Source organism: Hemiscyllium ocellatum, chromosome 33, assembly GCF_020745735.1.
Source record: "Hemiscyllium ocellatum isolate sHemOce1 chromosome 33, sHemOce1.pat.X.cur, whole genome shotgun sequence".
Classification (NCBI taxonomy): Eukaryota; Metazoa; Chordata; class Chondrichthyes; order Orectolobiformes; family Hemiscylliidae; genus Hemiscyllium; species Hemiscyllium ocellatum.
Window position 1 is genome coordinate 20,897,674 of NC_083433.1, and position 12,633 is coordinate 20,910,306.

The 12,633-nt window shown below is 51.2% G+C and overlaps 7 non-coding genes across 7 annotated transcripts; all 7 read right to left on the reverse strand.

Moving 5' to 3' along the window:
• Positions 1-376: 376 nt before the first annotated feature.
• Positions 377-568, reverse strand: LOC132831651 (U2 spliceosomal RNA). Its single transcript, XR_009646608.1, has one exon. It is a non-coding gene; the product is annotated as a U2 spliceosomal RNA (small nuclear RNA).
• Positions 569-2,367: 1,799 nt separating this feature from the next.
• LOC132831652 (U2 spliceosomal RNA) lies at positions 2,368-2,559 on the reverse strand. The gene has a single exon (XR_009646609.1). It is a non-coding gene; the product is annotated as a U2 spliceosomal RNA (small nuclear RNA).
• A 1,799-nt stretch (positions 2,560-4,358) lies between these two features.
• On the reverse strand, positions 4,359-4,550 carry LOC132831653 (U2 spliceosomal RNA). The gene has a single exon (XR_009646610.1). It is a non-coding gene; the product is annotated as a U2 spliceosomal RNA (small nuclear RNA).
• A 1,799-nt stretch (positions 4,551-6,349) lies between these two features.
• Positions 6,350-6,541, reverse strand: LOC132831655 (U2 spliceosomal RNA). The gene has a single exon (XR_009646611.1). It is a non-coding gene; the product is annotated as a U2 spliceosomal RNA (small nuclear RNA).
• Positions 6,542-8,340: 1,799 nt separating this feature from the next.
• Positions 8,341-8,532, reverse strand: LOC132831656 (U2 spliceosomal RNA). Its single transcript, XR_009646612.1, has one exon. It is a non-coding gene; the product is annotated as a U2 spliceosomal RNA (small nuclear RNA).
• A 1,799-nt stretch (positions 8,533-10,331) lies between these two features.
• On the reverse strand, positions 10,332-10,523 carry LOC132831657 (U2 spliceosomal RNA). Its single transcript, XR_009646613.1, has one exon. It is a non-coding gene; the product is annotated as a U2 spliceosomal RNA (small nuclear RNA).
• Positions 10,524-12,322: 1,799 nt separating this feature from the next.
• LOC132831658 (U2 spliceosomal RNA) lies at positions 12,323-12,514 on the reverse strand. The gene has a single exon (XR_009646614.1). It is a non-coding gene; the product is annotated as a U2 spliceosomal RNA (small nuclear RNA).
• Positions 12,515-12,633: the final 119 nt, after the last annotated feature.

Here is a 12,633-nt window from a genome sequence, read left to right on the forward strand (position 1 = left end):
CAGCAGTCACCCCACCCCCCGCCACCGCCGTACCATCGGTGGGATACGTTCCAAGAACGACCGCAGAAGCCCAAAACGGCAGACAAGGTCAAATCCATTCATTCAAATTGGCAAGTTACCTTCCTGGCAGGCCCCTGGTTCCAGAATGTTCCCTGTAGCACGTTGGGGTTACCCCTGTCCTGGCTTTCAGCGTGCTGCACCTTCATCAGGTAACTGCAGAGCAGGTTCATAAGACAGAAAACCCGTAACAAAAGACGATAGTTTCCTGCAACTGAAAAGACAATAGATGCAACAATCACTGACTGCCATCAACACGGCAAACTAGCAAAGGCAAGAGATTCACATTGCATTCACCTGCTTTTGAACTTGGGTAAGCGTTGGGTGCACCATTCCTGGAAACACTGCAATACCAGGCTGATACATGGAGAGGACAGAGCAAGCCCTTAAGCCATCTCCCTGCTCCAAAAATCCATTTAATACAAACACTCCCACCTTCGGGAGATATCAGCGATTAAACTGATAAGAACAGAAACTACACATATTCCAAGCCAAAAGGCCGAGAAGCGATAGCACATTAATACTCCAACGGTGGAGGTCATATTTGCCGACTATCCTTTCCATCAGTTTGATGATATTCAAAGTTCCTTTATTCCCTTACCGTCTACCTTCCTTCCAAGATATCCAACCAGACCGGAAGATCACTCTGCAGCAGTCGCTGTGCTTTCCCCGTGCTTTTCTGTCCATCTGTTACGTAGCCGCGTAGGTCGCGCTGACGACCAATCAGATGGCACGGGCCGGAGCCACCGCACGTCAGGTCGACTGCAGAGAGGTTTCTCCCGGTGATCGGGGACAGCGGCGGCGGCAGGGTCATTCATTCCCCCGGCATCTACAAGATTCACCAGAATTCCTCAGGCAGCACCTTGCAAACCCATGGCCAACGCAGCCTCGAAGGATGACGGCAGCAGATCCACGGGAACACCACCATTCGCAAGTTCTCCCCCCCGCCGAGGCACTCGCTGTCCTGAATTGCAAATATGTCCTTGTTCCTCCGGTGTTACCGGGTCAAAATCGGGAATCCCCGCCCAAACAGCATCGCGGGGCTACCGACAGCACTTGGACTGCAGCGGTTCGAGAGAGCAGCTCACCACCAGGCTGATCTCGGCATGGGCGAGAAATGTTGGCCTTGACGGAAAGATCCTATTCATTGCCTCCCCTTGTGTTGGTGTAGCTTGCCCATAAATGCCAATCATCGTTTCCCTCACGTACAGGATTCGCTCCTCGGCATTCCGCATCAATCCGAAAAGTTGCGAAAAGCGAATTACGTCCGTGCACCCTTTCTTTATCGTCCACTTTCAATATCCTCTCTACTTGTATCCGACTCTCTGTGGAGAATGGGGAGGGAGCTGATCTCCCCGTGTAAACATGTCACGCTGCAAGCGCGCCTCATCACCACCAGCAGCTCGATTCGACATCTCCGTTCACATTGCTGCAGATCGCTGACAACATTATAATCCGACCCAGTTGACAAACTGACAACTGTTTCGCTACTTGCACCGCAAATGATGACAAATCGTTCCAAATCGTACGGGTGGCACAGTGGATCAGTGGTTAGTACGGCTGCCTGGTGGCACCAGGGAGCTGAAGCCAGTTCCAGCCTTGGGCGATCGTCTGCGTGAATAATCTTTACGTACAGACGTAGCTACTAAAGCAGGTCGCTTCCGTACAGTAGTTTGCGAAGAAACAAACAGAGATGGGGGTTTCACTCTATTCAGGAAACAGACTAAAGACATTTCTTCCTTGTTCAAGAAAATATTAGGATAAATTTGTTGCCTCGGGGGTGGGGGGGGAGGCGGGGGGGTTGGGAAGGGGCTGTGGGGGCTGATCTGATAGCCATTTGACATTGGCTGAGTCATGGGATCCCACAACCTGATTTGACTGTGTTAAAAATCCCACAACACCAGGTTTCAGCCCAACGGGGTTCTTTGAAATTACAGCAGTCACCCCACCCCCCGCCACCGCCGTACCATCGGTGGGATACGTTCCAAGAACGACCGCAGAAGCCCAAAACGGCAGACAAGGGCAAATCCATTCATTCAAATTGGCAAGTTACCTTCCTGGCAGGCCCCTGGTTCCAGAATGTTCCCTGTAGCACGTTGGGGTTACCCCTGTCCTGGCTTTCAGCGTGCTGCACCTTCATCAGGTAACTGCAGAGCAGGTTCATAAGACAGAAAACCCGTAACAAAAGACGATAGTTTCCTGCAACTGAAAAGACAATAGATGCAACAATCACTGACTGCCATCAACACGGCAAACTAGCAAAGGCAAGAGATTCACATTGCATTCACCTGCTTTTGAACTTGGGTAAGCGTTGGGTGCACCATTCCTGGAAACACTGCAATACCAGGCTGATACATGGAGAGGACAGAGCAAGCCCTTAAGCCATCTCCCTGCTCCAAAAATCCATTTAATACAAACACTCCCACCTTCGGGAGATATCAGCGATTAAACTGATAAGAACAGAAACTACACATATTCCAAGCCAAAAGGCCGAGAAGCGATAGCACATTAATACTCCAACGGTGGAGGTCATATTTGCCGACTATCCTTTCCATCAGTTTGATGATATTCAAAGTTCCTTTATTCCCTTACCGTCTACCTTCCTTCCAAGATATCCAACCAGACCGGAAGATCACTCTGCAGCAGTCGCTGTGCTTTCCCCGTGCTTTTCTGTCCATCTGTTACGTAGCCGCGTAGGTCGCGCTGACGACCAATCAGATGGCACGGGCCGGAGCCACCGCACGTCAGGTCGACTGCAGAGAGGTTTCTCCCGGTGATCGGGGACAGCGGCGGCGGCAGGGTCATTCATTCCCCCGGCATCTACAAGATTCACCAGAATTCCTCAGGCAGCACCTTGCAAACCCATGGCCAACGCAGCCTCGAAGGATGACGGCAGCAGATCCACGGGAACACCACCATTCGCAAGTTCTCCCCCCCGCCGAGGCACTCGCTGTCCTGAATTGCAAATATGTCCTTGTTCCTCCGGTGTTACCGGGTCAAAATCGGGAATCCCCGCCCAAACAGCATCGCGGGGCTACCGACAGCACTTGGACTGCAGCGGTTCGAGAGAGCAGCTCACCACCAGGCTGATCTCGGCATGGGCGAGAAATGTTGGCCTTGACGGAAAGATCCTATTCATTGCCTCCCCTTGTGTTGGTGTAGCTTGCCCATAAATGCCAATCATCGTTTCCCTCACGTACAGGATTCGCTCCTCGGCATTCCGCATCAATCCGAAAAGTTGCGAAAAGCGAATTACGTCCGTGCACCCTTTCTTTATCGTCCACTTTCAATATCCTCTCTACTTGTATCCGACTCTCTGTGGAGAATGGGGAGGGAGCTGATCTCCCCGTGTAAACATGTCACGCTGCAAGCGCGCCTCATCACCACCAGCAGCTCGATTCGACATCTCCGTTCACATTGCTGCAGATCGCTGACAACATTATAATCCGACCCAGTTGACAAACTGACAACTGTTTCGCTACTTGCACCGCAAATGATGACAAATCGTTCCAAATCGTACGGGTGGCACAGTGGATCAGTGGTTAGTACGGCTGCCTGGTGGCACCAGGGAGCTGAAGCCAGTTCCAGCCTTGGGCGATCGTCTGCGTGAATAATCTTTACGTACAGACGTAGCTACTAAAGCAGGTCGCTTCCGTACAGTAGTTTGCGAAGAAACAAACAGAGATGGGGGTTTCACTCTATTCAGGAAACAGACTAAAGACATTTCTTCCTTGTTCAAGAAAATATTAGGATAAATTTGTTGCCTCGGGGGTGGGGGGGGAGGCGGGGGGGTTGGGAAGGGGCTGTGGGGGCTGATCTGATAGCCATTTGACATTGGCTGAGTCATGGGATCCCACAACCTGATTTGACTGTGTTAAAAATCCCACAACACCAGGTTTCAGCCCAACGGGGTTCTTTGAAATTACAGCAGTCACCCCACCCCCCGCCACCGCCGTACCATCGGTGGGATACGTTCCAAGAACGACCGCAGAAGCCCAAAACGGCAGACAAGGGCAAATCCATTCATTCAAATTGGCAAGTTACCTTCCTGGCAGGCCCCTGGTTCCAGAATGTTCCCTGTAGCACGTTGGGGTTACCCCTGTCCTGGCTTTCAGCGTGCTGCACCTTCATCAGGTAACTGCAGAGCAGGTTCATAAGACAGAAAACCCGTAACAAAAGACGATAGTTTCCTGCAACTGAAAAGACAATAGATGCAACAATCACTGACTGCCATCAACACGGCAAACTAGCAAAGGCAAGAGATTCACATTGCATTCACCTGCTTTTGAACTTGGGTAAGCGTTGGGTGCACCATTCCTGGAAACACTGCAATACCAGGCTGATACATGGAGAGGACAGAGCAAGCCCTTAAGCCATCTCCCTGCTCCAAAAATCCATTTAATACAAACACTCCCACCTTCGGGAGATATCAGCGATTAAACTGATAAGAACAGAAACTACACATATTCCAAGCCAAAAGGCCGAGAAGCGATAGCACATTAATACTCCAACGGTGGAGGTCATATTTGCCGACTATCCTTTCCATCAGTTTGATGATATTCAAAGTTCCTTTATTCCCTTACCGTCTACCTTCCTTCCAAGATATCCAACCAGACCGGAAGATCACTCTGCAGCAGTCGCTGTGCTTTCCCCGTGCTTTTCTGTCCATCTGTTACGTAGCCGCGTAGGTCGCGCTGACGACCAATCAGATGGCACGGGCCGGAGCCACCGCACGTCAGGTCGACTGCAGAGAGGTTTCTCCCGGTGATCGGGGACAGCGGCGGCGGCAGGGTCATTCATTCCCCCGGCATCTACAAGATTCACCAGAATTCCTCAGGCAGCACCTTGCAAACCCATGGCCAACGCAGCCTCGAAGGATGACGGCAGCAGATCCACGGGAACACCACCATTCGCAAGTTCTCCCCCCCGCCGAGGCACTCGCTGTCCTGAATTGCAAATATGTCCTTGTTCCTCCGGTGTTACCGGGTCAAAATCGGGAATCCCCGCCCAAACAGCATCGCGGGGCTACCGACAGCACTTGGACTGCAGCGGTTCGAGAGAGCAGCTCACCACCAGGCTGATCTCGGCATGGGCGAGAAATGTTGGCCTTGACGGAAAGATCCTATTCATTGCCTCCCCTTGTGTTGGTGTAGCTTGCCCATAAATGCCAATCATCGTTTCCCTCACGTACAGGATTCGCTCCTCGGCATTCCGCATCAATCCGAAAAGTTGCGAAAAGCGAATTACGTCCGTGCACCCTTTCTTTATCGTCCACTTTCAATATCCTCTCTACTTGTATCCGACTCTCTGTGGAGAATGGGGAGGGAGCTGATCTCCCCGTGTAAACATGTCACGCTGCAAGCGCGCCTCATCACCACCAGCAGCTCGATTCGACATCTCCGTTCACATTGCTGCAGATCGCTGACAACATTATAATCCGACCCAGTTGACAAACTGACAACTGTTTCGCTACTTGCACCGCAAATGATGACAAATCGTTCCAAATCGTACGGGTGGCACAGTGGATCAGTGGTTAGTACGGCTGCCTGGTGGCACCAGGGAGCTGAAGCCAGTTCCAGCCTTGGGCGATCGTCTGCGTGAATAATCTTTACGTACAGACGTAGCTACTAAAGCAGGTCGCTTCCGTACAGTAGTTTGCGAAGAAACAAACAGAGATGGGGGTTTCACTCTATTCAGGAAACAGACTAAAGACATTTCTTCCTTGTTCAAGAAAATATTAGGATAAATTTGTTGCCTCGGGGGTGGGGGGGGAGGCGGGGGGGTTGGGAAGGGGCTGTGGGGGCTGATCTGATAGCCATTTGACATTGGCTGAGTCATGGGATCCCACAACCTGATTTGACTGTGTTAAAAATCCCACAACACCAGGTTTCAGCCCAACGGGGTTCTTTGAAATTACAGCAGTCACCCCACCCCCCGCCACCGCCGTACCATCGGTGGGATACGTTCCAAGAACGACCGCAGAAGCCCAAAACGGCAGACAAGGGCAAATCCATTCATTCAAATTGGCAAGTTACCTTCCTGGCAGGCCCCTGGTTCCAGAATGTTCCCTGTAGCACGTTGGGGTTACCCCTGTCCTGGCTTTCAGCGTGCTGCACCTTCATCAGGTAACTGCAGAGCAGGTTCATAAGACAGAAAACCCGTAACAAAAGACGATAGTTTCCTGCAACTGAAAAGACAATAGATGCAACAATCACTGACTGCCATCAACACGGCAAACTAGCAAAGGCAAGAGATTCACATTGCATTCACCTGCTTTTGAACTTGGGTAAGCGTTGGGTGCACCATTCCTGGAAACACTGCAATACCAGGCTGATACATGGAGAGGACAGAGCAAGCCCTTAAGCCATCTCCCTGCTCCAAAAATCCATTTAATACAAACACTCCCACCTTCGGGAGATATCAGCGATTAAACTGATAAGAACAGAAACTACACATATTCCAAGCCAAAAGGCCGAGAAGCGATAGCACATTAATACTCCAACGGTGGAGGTCATATTTGCCGACTATCCTTTCCATCAGTTTGATGATATTCAAAGTTCCTTTATTCCCTTACCGTCTACCTTCCTTCCAAGATATCCAACCAGACCGGAAGATCACTCTGCAGCAGTCGCTGTGCTTTCCCCGTGCTTTTCTGTCCATCTGTTACGTAGCCGCGTAGGTCGCGCTGACGACCAATCAGATGGCACGGGCCGGAGCCACCGCACGTCAGGTCGACTGCAGAGAGGTTTCTCCCGGTGATCGGGGACAGCGGCGGCGGCAGGGTCATTCATTCCCCCGGCATCTACAAGATTCACCAGAATTCCTCAGGCAGCACCTTGCAAACCCATGGCCAACGCAGCCTCGAAGGATGACGGCAGCAGATCCACGGGAACACCACCATTCGCAAGTTCTCCCCCCCGCCGAGGCACTCGCTGTCCTGAATTGCAAATATGTCCTTGTTCCTCCGGTGTTACCGGGTCAAAATCGGGAATCCCCGCCCAAACAGCATCGCGGGGCTACCGACAGCACTTGGACTGCAGCGGTTCGAGAGAGCAGCTCACCACCAGGCTGATCTCGGCATGGGCGAGAAATGTTGGCCTTGACGGAAAGATCCTATTCATTGCCTCCCCTTGTGTTGGTGTAGCTTGCCCATAAATGCCAATCATCGTTTCCCTCACGTACAGGATTCGCTCCTCGGCATTCCGCATCAATCCGAAAAGTTGCGAAAAGCGAATTACGTCCGTGCACCCTTTCTTTATCGTCCACTTTCAATATCCTCTCTACTTGTATCCGACTCTCTGTGGAGAATGGGGAGGGAGCTGATCTCCCCGTGTAAACATGTCACGCTGCAAGCGTGCCTCATCACCACCAGCAGCTCGATTCGACATCTCCGTTCACATTGCTGCAGATCGCTGACAACATTATAATCCGACCCAGTTGACAAACTGACAACTGTTTCGCTACTTGCACCGCAAATGATGACAAATCGTTCCAAATCGTACGGGTGGCACAGTGGATCAGTGGTTAGTACGGCTGCCTGGTGGCACCAGGGAGCTGAAGCCAGTTCCAGCCTTGGGCGATCGTCTGCGTGAATAATCTTTACGTACAGACGTAGCTACTAAAGCAGGTCGCTTCCGTACAGTAGTTTGCGAAGAAACAAACAGAGATGGGGGTTTCACTCTATTCAGGAAACAGACTAAAGACATTTCTTCCTTGTTCAAGAAAATATTAGGATAAATTTGTTGCCTCGGGGGTGGGGGGGGAGGCGGGGGGGTTGGGAAGGGGCTGTGGGGGCTGATCTGATAGCCATTTGACATTGGCTGAGTCATGGGATCCCACAACCTGATTTGACTGTGTTAAAAATCCCACAACACCAGGTTTCAGCCCAACGGGGTTCTTTGAAATTACAGCAGTCACCCCACCCCCCGCCACCGCCGTACCATCGGTGGGATACGTTCCAAGAACGACCGCAGAAGCCCAAAACGGCAGACAAGGGCAAATCCATTCATTCAAATTGGCAAGTTACCTTCCTGGCAGGCCCCTGGTTCCAGAATGTTCCCTGTAGCACGTTGGGGTTACCCCTGTCCTGGCTTTCAGCGTGCTGCACCTTCATCAGGTAACTGCAGAGCAGGTTCATAAGACAGAAAACCCGTAACAAAAGACGATAGTTTCCTGCAACTGAAAAGACAATAGATGCAACAATCACTGACTGCCATCAACACGGCAAACTAGCAAAGGCAAGAGATTCACATTGCATTCACCTGCTTTTGAACTTGGGTAAGCGTTGGGTGCACCATTCCTGGAAACACTGCAATACCAGGCTGATACATGGAGAGGACAGAGCAAGCCCTTAAGCCATCTCCCTGCTCCAAAAATCCATTTAATACAAACACTCCCACCTTCGGGAGATATCAGCGATTAAACTGATAAGAACAGAAACTACACATATTCCAAGCCAAAAGGCCGAGAAGCGATAGCACATTAATACTCCAACGGTGGAGGTCATATTTGCCGACTATCCTTTCCATCAGTTTGATGATATTCAAAGTTCCTTTATTCCCTTACCGTCTACCTTCCTTCCAAGATATCCAACCAGACCGGAAGATCACTCTGCAGCAGTCGCTGTGCTTTCCCCGTGCTTTTCTGTCCATCTGTTACGTAGCCGCGTAGGTCGCGCTGACGACCAATCAGATGGCACGGGCCGGAGCCACCGCACGTCAGGTCGACTGCAGAGAGGTTTCTCCCGGTGATCGGGGACAGCGGCGGCGGCAGGGTCATTCATTCCCCCGGCATCTACAAGATTCACCAGAATTCCTCAGGCAGCACCTTGCAAACCCATGGCCAACGCAGCCTCGAAGGATGACGGCAGCAGATCCACGGGAACACCACCATTCGCAAGTTCTCCCCCCCGCCGAGGCACTCGCTGTCCTGAATTGCAAATATGTCCTTGTTCCTCCGGTGTTACCGGGTCAAAATCGGGAATCCCCGCCCAAACAGCATCGCGGGGCTACCGACAGCACTTGGACTGCAGCGGTTCGAGAGAGCAGCTCACCACCAGGCTGATCTCGGCATGGGCGAGAAATGTTGGCCTTGACGGAAAGATCCTATTCATTGCCTCCCCTTGTGTTGGTGTAGCTTGCCCATAAATGCCAATCATCGTTTCCCTCACGTACAGGATTCGCTCCTCGGCATTCCGCATCAATCCGAAAAGTTGCGAAAAGCGAATTACGTCCGTGCACCCTTTCTTTATCGTCCACTTTCAATATCCTCTCTACTTGTATCCGACTCTCTGTGGAGAATGGGGAGGGAGCTGATCTCCCCGTGTAAACATGTCACGCTGCAAGCGCGCCTCATCACCACCAGCAGCTCGATTCGACATCTCCGTTCACATTGCTGCAGATCGCTGACAACATTATAATCCGACCCAGTTGACAAACTGACAACTGTTTCGCTACTTGCACCGCAAATGATGACAAATCGTTCCAAATCGTACGGGTGGCACAGTGGATCAGTGGTTAGTACGGCTGCCTGGTGGCACCAGGGAGCTGAAGCCAGTTCCAGCCTTGGGCGATCGTCTGCGTGAATAATCTTTACGTACAGACGTAGCTACTAAAGCAGGTCGCTTCCGTACAGTAGTTTGCGAAGAAACAAACAGAGATGGGGGTTTCACTCTATTCAGGAAACAGACTAAAGACATTTCTTCCTTGTTCAAGAAAATATTAGGATAAATTTGTTGCCTCGGGGGTGGGGGGGGAGGCGGGGGGGTTGGGAAGGGGCTGTGGGGGCTGATCTGATAGCCATTTGACATTGGCTGAGTCATGGGATCCCACAACCTGATTTGACTGTGTTAAAAATCCCACAACACCAGGTTTCAGCCCAACGGGGTTCTTTGAAATTACAGCAGTCACCCCACCCCCCGCCACCGCCGTACCATCGGTGGGATACGTTCCAAGAACGACCGCAGAAGCCCAAAACGGCAGACAAGGGCAAATCCATTCATTCAAATTGGCAAGTTACCTTCCTGGCAGGCCCCTGGTTCCAGAATGTTCCCTGTAGCACGTTGGGGTTACCCCTGTCCTGGCTTTCAGCGTGCTGCACCTTCATCAGGTAACTGCAGAGCAGGTTCATAAGACAGAAAACCCGTAACAAAAGACGATAGTTTCCTGCAACTGAAAAGACAATAGATGCAACAATCACTGACTGCCATCAACACGGCAAACTAGCAAAGGCAAGAGATTCACATTGCATTCACCTGCTTTTGAACTTGGGTAAGCGTTGGGTGCACCATTCCTGGAAACACTGCAATACCAGGCTGATACATGGAGAGGACAGAGCAAGCCCTTAAGCCATCTCCCTGCTCCAAAAATCCATTTAATACAAACACTCCCACCTTCGGGAGATATCAGCGATTAAACTGATAAGAACAGAAACTACACATATTCCAAGCCAAAAGGCCGAGAAGCGATAGCACATTAATACTCCAACGGTGGAGGTCATATTTGCCGACTATCCTTTCCATCAGTTTGATGATATTCAAAGTTCCTTTATTCCCTTACCGTCTACCTTCCTTCCAAGATATCCAACCAGACCGGAAGATCACTCTGCAGCAGTCGCTGTGCTTTCCCCGTGCTTTTCTGTCCATCTGTTACGTAGCCGCGTAGGTCGCGCTGACGACCAATCAGATGGCACGGGCCGGAGCCACCGCACGTCAGGTCGACTGCAGAGAGGTTTCTCCCGGTGATCGGGGACAGCGGCGGCGGCAGGGTCATTCATTCCCCCGGCATCTACAAGATTCACCAGAATTCCTCAGGCAGCACCTTGCAAACCCATGGCCAACGCAGCCTCGAAGGATGACGGCAGCAGATCCACGGGAACACCACCATTCGCAAGTTCTCCCCCCCGCCGAGGCACTCGCTGTCCTGAATTGCAAATATGTCCTTGTTCCTCCGGTGTTACCGGGTCAAAATCGGGAATCCCCGCCCAAACAGCATCGCGGGGCTACCGACAGCACTTGGACTGCAGCGGTTCGAGAGAGCAGCTCACCACCAGGCTGATCTCGGCATGGGCGAGAAATGTTGGCCTTGACGGAAAGATCCTATTCATTGCCTCCCCTTGTGTTGGTGTAGCTTGCCCATAAATGCCAATCATCGTTTCCCTCACGTACAGGATTCGCTCCTCGGCATTCCGCATCAATCCGAAAAGTTGCGAAAAGCGAATTACGTCCGTGCACCCTTTCTTTATCGTCCACTTTCAATATCCTCTCTACTTGTATCCGACTCTCTGTGGAGAATGGGGAGGGAGCTGATCTCCCCGTGTAAACATGTCACGCTGCAAGCGCGCCTCATCACCACCAGCAGCTCGATTCGACATCTCCGTTCACATTGCTGCAGATCGCTGACAACATTATAATCCGACCCAGTTGACAAACTGACAACTGTTTCGCTACTTGCACCGCAAATGATGACAAATCGTTCCAAATCGTACGGGTGGCACAGTGGATCAGTGGTTAGTACGGCTGCCTGGTGGCACCAGGGAGCTGAAGCCAGTTCCAGCCTTGGGCGATCGTCTGCGTGAATAATCTTTACGTACAGACGTAGCTACTAAAGCAGGTCGCTTCCGTACAGTAGTTTGCGAAGAAACAAACAGAGATGGGGGTTTCACTCTATTCAGGAAACAGACTAAAGACATTTCTTCCTTGTTCAAGAAAATATTAGGATAAATTTGTTGCCTCGGGGGTGGGGGGGGAGGCGGGGGGGTTGGGAAGGGGCTGTGGGGGCTGATCTGATAGCCATTTGACATTGGCTGAGTCATGGGATCCCACAACCTGATTTGACTGTGTTAAAAATCCCACAACACCAGGTTTCAGCCCAACGGGGTTCTTTGAAATTACAGCAGTCACCCCACCCCCCGCCACCGCCGTACCATCGGTGGGATACGTTCCAAGAACGACCGCAGAAGCCCAAAACGGCAGACAAGGGCAAATCCATTCATTCAAATTGGCAAGTTACCTTCCTGGCAGGCCCCTGGTTCCAGAATGTTCCCTGTAGCACGTTGGGGTTACCCCTGTCCTGGCTTTCAGCGTGCTGCACCTTCATCAGGTAACTGCAGAGCAGGTTCATAAGACAGAAAACCCGTAACAAAAGACGATAGTTTCCTGCAACTGAAAAGACAATAGATGCAACAATCACTGACTGCCATCAACACGGCAAACTAGCAAAGGCAAGAGATTCACATTGCATTCACCTGCTTTTGAACTTGGGTAAGCGTTGGGTGCACCATTCCTGGAAACACTGCAATACCAGGCTGATACATGGAGAGGACAGAGCAAGCCCTTAAGCCATCTCCCTGCTCCAAAAATCCATTTAATACAAACACTCCCACCTTCGGGAGATATCAGCGATTAAACTGATAAGAACAGAAACTACACATATTCCAAGCCAAAAGGCCGAGAAGCGATAGCACATTAATACTCCAACGGTGGAGGTCATATTTGCCGACTATCCTTTCCATCAGTTTGATGATATTCAAAGTTCCTTTATTCCCTTACCGTCTACCTTCCTTCCAAGATATCCAACC